Below are 7,192 nucleotides of genomic sequence, written 5' to 3' on the forward strand. Positions count from 1 at the left end.
ATAAAAAGTAGGGACCACCGGATTTTTCACGCATAGGCCATCATAAATTTTCTTGGGAATGATCCCCAATTTTTCTAATATTTCATTGAGTAGCACTGAAAAAGTTGTAACCGGATTTTTGGACAATGGAGTGTATGCTCCCCTATCACGTAATTGACGAAAGGCTTCCTTCTCGTATAAATCCGCCAGCCAGATGACCACGTTCCCCCCTTATCTGCAGGCTTAATCACCACATCTTTCATAGATCATAGTTCTCTGAGTGCCAATCGCTGTGCCCTAGTCAAATTGTCCCTCCTTCTCTTGTTAGTTATGGCTTTAAAGTCTGCCAGGACTAGTTTATTAAAAATCTCAATTTGTGGGCATAAAGAAAAGGAGGGGAACGTGGCTGATCTTGGCACGATGTACATAGGAAAAGTACCTTGAGCTGGAGCCACACTCTCACTTTCAAGCTCTTCTAAAATGGCCACTGCTTCTCGATCCATAGTGGTGTCCAGGCCGTCTGCGCCTGCTGGCCTCGCATGTATCTCGCGAAGAATCAACTTACGCAAAAAAAGCTGCAAATCCTTTATGGCTAGGAAAAAATCAAAATCATTAGTTGGAACAAAAGTTAAACCTAAGTTAAGGACATCTTTTTGGGACTTTGATAATACATGCCCAGAAAGGTTAATTACCTCAAGATTAGCAGTCGTTTTGGACTTCTTTTTCAACGACTGTGGAGGAGTAAGTTTCCTCTTATTCCTTATTCTTATTGTATGTTGAACCCTTCCTAGGGGCATGTTTACCCAGTCCCAGCCGTACACTCTGTTGAGTGGCCGAGAAACTGCTCGTGGGTACCTCCTCATCCTTCGATGACGCTGATGAAAAAGAATTACGATGGGGTCTAAATATTGTTGCGGGTGCTCCTTGCTTCTTCCTTCACCTGTACACCCGATTACTAAAGAAATGTAACATATCCCGCTGATATTTTTTTGGTTTTGGGGCGACAATCTCCTTCTCCCATTTAGCAAATTCCCCCTCCAGCTCTTTATTGAATTTCGCCAATGCTTCTGAGGACAATTTACTTGTCAAGTCACCCTGTATTCGATTAATCTCCAATTCTATTTCTTGCACGGATATATCATTAGATTTAATAAGGAGACCCATGAAACCCCTCTAACAGTTTGTAGAAAATTCCTCCCACTCTTTTTTAAAACCTTCATCACTGATAGAAAATGATGGAAAGACTTGGACCCTTAGACCCCTAGGTATAAGTCCTTTTGCAATATAACGGTCCAAAAAAGATTTATTCCACCATAAACATTTTTTTTTATTATATAGACTTTAAAGCCTGGTCCCCGCATCATCAGTCTCTCTGGAGTTAAAAACCGTGGGTGGTTCGTCCCCAAACACCTCATAAAGTTTTGTTTGCCACATTTGCTCACGTGCTTTGTGATCCATAAGGTCAGATTGAACTGCTGTGAAAATACACAGAAATAACGCTAAATTAACAATTACTGACATTTCAGAAACACACTCAGAAAAACAATGGTCCCAATATAAGGACATAAATGAGAGTGTAACAGCAACTCCACAACAATATATTGATCCTATAGAGAACAAGGAGTATACCATCATACCTTTGCATAACCAGAGACCCAGACAAGACAGATGGACTTGCAAACACTGTGGTCAGACAAATCCAGACTGGAGAAACACTTGTATGACCTGTGCTGCAACCCGACCTAAGTGAATTGCACTAAATCCTGTCCAGACAAGATCACATATAGTGACATAAGAAGCTGACACAGGAGTGTGATTAGTGGGTAGTGGGGACATTGACTTTGGGGAGGAAGCTGTAGAACAGCATGCCACCCCCACTGATCATCCAGTCACCTCCACCACCAGACCCATTACCAGAGAACCAACCACATCAGGACCAAGAAGGGTGAGTAGGGTAAGACAGATACAGGAGTATTATCCCTGGGGCCCCTCTGACCAGCTAGCTATGCAAAAACAGTTGCCTGACCCTGAGAACCAACCTTTCCTATTTTACAGGCAACTAAAGACAATACAATGGACGCATAAGTGCACCTGGGCAGAACTAGAGAGTTTGGTAAGTGTGCAAAGGCAGGTGATGTACTAGGACACATAATTAAGACACATACAGATGTGGCAAAGGATCAAGCATGGGGCATGGATGATAAATCTGCACGGTCTGGGGAGACGTACTGTGAATCACTAAAACAATGGGCTATAGTGAAACGATCAGAGCAGTCTGTACTCCTGACTGACGTGACACAGCAAAAAGGAGAGATTGTTGAGAAGTACTTTAGATGTTTACAGCTGAAATGCACAGACATGGGGTACAGTCCCATAATCCCACTTGACGTTAAAATACTGGTAAATGCATTCATTGATAGTATGAACAAAGGCTTACAAGATGCAGTACAAACAGCCAGACCTGAATGAAGAAATGTAGAACCAAAAGACCTCCTGAAGGTGGCTAAAGGAGTTGAACAATCCAGGACAGATGACCTGTCATGTATGCTGGAGCACAAGGAAAACAGTGGAGACGTAGTAAGGAACTTAAGGACTTAGAAACAGTGAAGTGCTGGAATTGTGGAGAAAATGGACACTATGCCAACCACTGCAAAAACCCACTGCAAAAAACAATGCAAAAGGAAACTAAGTAGACCAATCTTCCACCTACTTCACCTTCAGACTAGGAAACTGGCAACCCAGTGACAAATGTGTGCCCTGTTCTTGTCCCCTCCAGACCTGGTCCTGCTTAGATGACCACCATAAAAATGACAGGAGGAAAAGAGGTAGAATTTTTGATTGACTCTGGGGCAGCTGGGACTGTGGTACACAAAGACTTGATAATGCCAGACACGATTACTAACGAGATGGTGGAATGTTTGGGGGTAGAGGGACAAGTGACTGAAGCCTTATGACTAAACAAATAAGACTAAAATTACGAGATAGCCAAGATGTGCTTACAAAACTTATAGTTAGTGACAATACCCCTATGAATTTGCTGGGAGCAGATGTGTTGAGTGTTATCCAGGCCACCATATAGTACTCTCCTGAGGGTATTACAGTCACAAGTCCCCTTTCAGATAAACACTTGTTTAAGATTGCAGCAATGGTGTATATGACAAAAGTAACACCTGACACCAGAATGTCTGAGGACAGGGAAATGAGTCAGGTGCCAGACACCATTTGGGCAAGGGGAAATACTGATGTGGGTCAGCTGCCAATTCCCCCTTTGTTGTCACTGTCAACATTTAAACGTTTATCCAGTGTCTCTGTAGAGTGCAATAATCATGCCACTGCCAGCAAGGTGATTAGGAGAACAGTTATTCTGCTGGTGAAAATATCTATTTGCAGTGACTGGCATGGATCCAGGTGGGCTTTCCCAAAAGTTTCACTGAGGTGAATGTGGTCAGCTGGACTTTAAAATGGGACATCAAAATGTTGATTTGGCAAATGCATTCTTCTCTGTACCCCCACACCCCGATTGTCAGTATATTTTTGCTTTTACTCACAAAGGTAAACAATAATGTTGGGCGGTCCTCCCACAAGGGGGAAAGAACTCCCCTACCATCTATTCAACAGCAATGGCAGGGATCCTTGAACAGTGGTAACCACCTCATCCACAGATTGTACTATTGCAGTATGTGTTTATGACCTCCTGCTCTGCTGCCCAGACCAAAAGTCCTGCAAGCAAGCTACAGTTTCTTTGCTATGCTGTTTAGCAGAAAAGGGTTGCAAAGTCTCACGTGACAAACTAAAGTATTGCAAACAAAAGGTGACATTTTTAGGCCACAATATTGCTAAAGGTACAAGACGCCTGATTAAAGAAAGAAAACAGGCAGTGCTGAAACAACAGCATGGAGGAAAACAGAGACCGATAGCTTACTACTCAGCACAATTAGACTCAGTGATCAGAGGGTCTCCTACTTGTGTCCGTGCTGTAACAGCTGCTGTATTACTGCTAGGCATGTGAGATCACACTGACTTTTTCCTTTTTACAATTTACTCCCCACAACATTAATGCCATACTCACACCTGTTCAAACAAAACACCTGTCTATGGCCTGACAGCCCAGACTTGAATGTGCTCTAATACTAATTCCTGAATAACTCACCCTCAAAAAATGTAATGTTCTGAATTCAGCCACTCATCTGCCTGTGGATTCTGAAAAGGTGAATTTGGTGGCAGTGCTGACTAGTGTTGAGCATTCCGATACCGCAAGTATCGGGTATCGGCTGATACTTGCGGTATCGGAATTCCGATACCGAGTTCCGATATTTTTGTGGTATTGGAAATCGGAATCGGAAGTTCCCAGTGTATGGTTCCCAGGGTCTGGAGGAGAGGAGACTCTCCTTCAGGCCCTGGGAACCATATTCATGTAAAAAATAAAGAATTAAATAAAAATATGGATATACTCACCCCTCCGGCGGACCCTGGACCTTACGGATGTAACCAGCAGCCTCCGTTCCTAAGAATGAGGAGTTTAGGACCCTCGATGACGTCGCGGCTTGTGTCCTAAACTCCTCATTCTTAGGAACGGAGGCTGCCGGTTACAATCGGTAAGGTCCAGGGTCCGCCGGAGGGGTGAGTATATCCATATTTTTTATTTTAATTCTTTATTTTTTACATGAATATGGATCCCAGGGCCTGAAGGAGAGTTTCCTCTCCTTCAGACCCTGGAAACCATCCAGGATAGCTTCCGATACTTGTGTCCCATTGACTTGTATTGGTATCGGGTATTGGTATCGGCGATATGCGATATTTTTTGGGTATCGGCCAATACTATCCGATACCGATACTTTCAAGTATCGGAAGGTATCGCTCAACACTAGTGCTGACAGGTGAGGAAGAGTAGTTTGACATGATGCACGAACATGACTGCATAGGAACTGATGAGTCAGGAGACAGTGGGTTTTACATATGTTCATGAAAAAACCTGTTCCTAATGCATATTTTGAGGTTTTTATTTTTGCAGATCCTCCAGATACCACTAGGATGGGCGATTCTACACTGGATATTCAGTAGTATCCTCACATGAGATAATCCGAGCTGAACCACTCCCTCCTCACATGTCGGTGCAGGAGGCAGAGTTGAATGCACTCACTGAGGCGTGTAGAGGTGCTACAGGTAAAGTCGCTAATACTTACACAGATTCGAATTATGCATGTGGAATTTTCAATGATTATGGCCCTATCTGGAGAAGCAGAGCCCTTCCTACCTCAGCCGGTAAGCCCATTAAAAAAATGCAGAGCTGGTGAAACAATTAAGGAAGGCATTGATGCTACCAGTCCAGGTTGGCATAATCAAGGTGAAAGCACACACAAATGGTGACTCCGTGGAGGTAGAGGGCAACAGAAGGGCGGACGAGGCTGCTAAAGTAGCAGCAAGGTGGCCTTAGGACCAGTGGACAGTGGCGGGGAGTAAGCATATTCCAGCCACACTGAGCCTAGTTGTCCTGAAATCCCTCCAGCTGCCCAAACAGAGAAGGAACACTAGGGGGGAATGGGAGAATAAGGATAAATTGTGTATACCAAGGTCCTTGTTCCCAATCATGGCTCAAGCAACACATGGCCCAACTCACAACTCAAAATGTCACATGTGTACCATGGTAAATGCCTTCTGGATTGCCCCTGGTTTCAGTTACACAGCCGCAAAACTTGTACAGTCATGCCTCATCAGTGCACAGCACAACCCAGGTAAAACAGCATGATGTTGAATAAGTTTGCTGTCCCTGTCAACAATTAAAAGTTTATCCAGTGTCTCTGTAGAGTGCAATAATCCTGCCAATGCCAGCAAGTTGATAAGGAGAACAGTCATTCTGCTGGTGAAAAAATCTTTTTGCAGTGACTGGCATGGATCCAGGTGGTCTTTCCCTCAAGTTTCACTGAGGTGAATGTGGTCAGCTGGACTTTAAAACGGGATGTCAAACCGTGGATCTAGGCTCCTTCTCACGTGTCTATGTATGACCACCCAATCACCTGGATTCAGCTGATTCATGTCTGCACTGGCATTAGGATCTGGAATGGAGGAAAACACATGTTTATGCACCACATTAAGTCTTGTCTGCATGGCCTAGGCAAAGGCTGTCATAGCACCGTGTTGCATTTGTGTCACCTGTGGGAAGTACAGACCAGTCTTTTGGTGCACTACCAAACAGGACTTCAAAAGGAGACAAGCCTGTCTTTCTATTTGGACTGTGTCTGACTGAAAAGCATGCAAGAGGCAAGCACTCTACCCAGCTCTTTCCTGTGTCTGCCATGGCCTTTTGAATTTTTAGTTTAAGTGTCCCGTTTAGTCTTTCCACTTTCCCATTACTTTGTGGTCTATATGGTGTATCTTATAAAGGATGTGGAAGGTCAAAAACTGTTGGACTGTTGGATCTGTACACACAGCCTAGTATCTGCAAGGACTATGCTGTATTTAGCCTTACCCCTGGAGCCAAGGAAGGTATTAACACCACACTGTATACACAATGAGACTTGGACTCAAATTTTCAAGGTTCCTTGAGGTTCTTAATGAGACAAATACAATACAGAGACTCCTTTTTAAATCCAGCCTATTGGTTTAGTGGCCTAGTGGGATGGATTATTTTTGGTATTTTACAGACTTGCATGCAAATTTTATTGTTTTGATAATTGCTTTATGTAGCTGTAAAAGCGCTAATTTATGCATTACATAAGCTATTGAATAGTGTATGCGTAAGGAAGGAAGCTAAGGCTGAGCCTTCCATAGTGTATCATAGACCTCAGATAACCACTGTTGATGGGGAAGTGAGTGTCCACACTGAGGGTGGATGGGCGAAGCAGGTAGAATGCCTCCTTATGGGTACTAGACCCTTGAGACAGTAGCTCCTTTGTGGACATCAACTGACCCTGTGGCAGAGGTTACACCATTTACAAAAGGGGGAAATTGATATAGAACGGTTAATGTTTTGCCTTTAATTTGCCTTTTGCCTTTAATTGCCAGACTATGTTCTTATGGTGCAGTTGTCTTGCAGTCTCCGATTCAAGGCTTTTATACTTCTTATCTTACATGTTTTCAATAGTCAGCAAACAGCATGTTCTGGGTACATAGTAAATAAAGGTCAGCATGACCCGGGGTAACAAGGTGAGGGGGCTACATGAGTTACATTTGTTGTAAATGGTATAAAATACTGCCTCTTGCTTCATTATATCAG

This window comes from Ranitomeya variabilis, chromosome 6 (assembly GCF_051348905.1).
Source record: "Ranitomeya variabilis isolate aRanVar5 chromosome 6, aRanVar5.hap1, whole genome shotgun sequence".
NCBI classification, from domain to species: Eukaryota; Metazoa; Chordata; class Amphibia; order Anura; family Dendrobatidae; genus Ranitomeya; species Ranitomeya variabilis.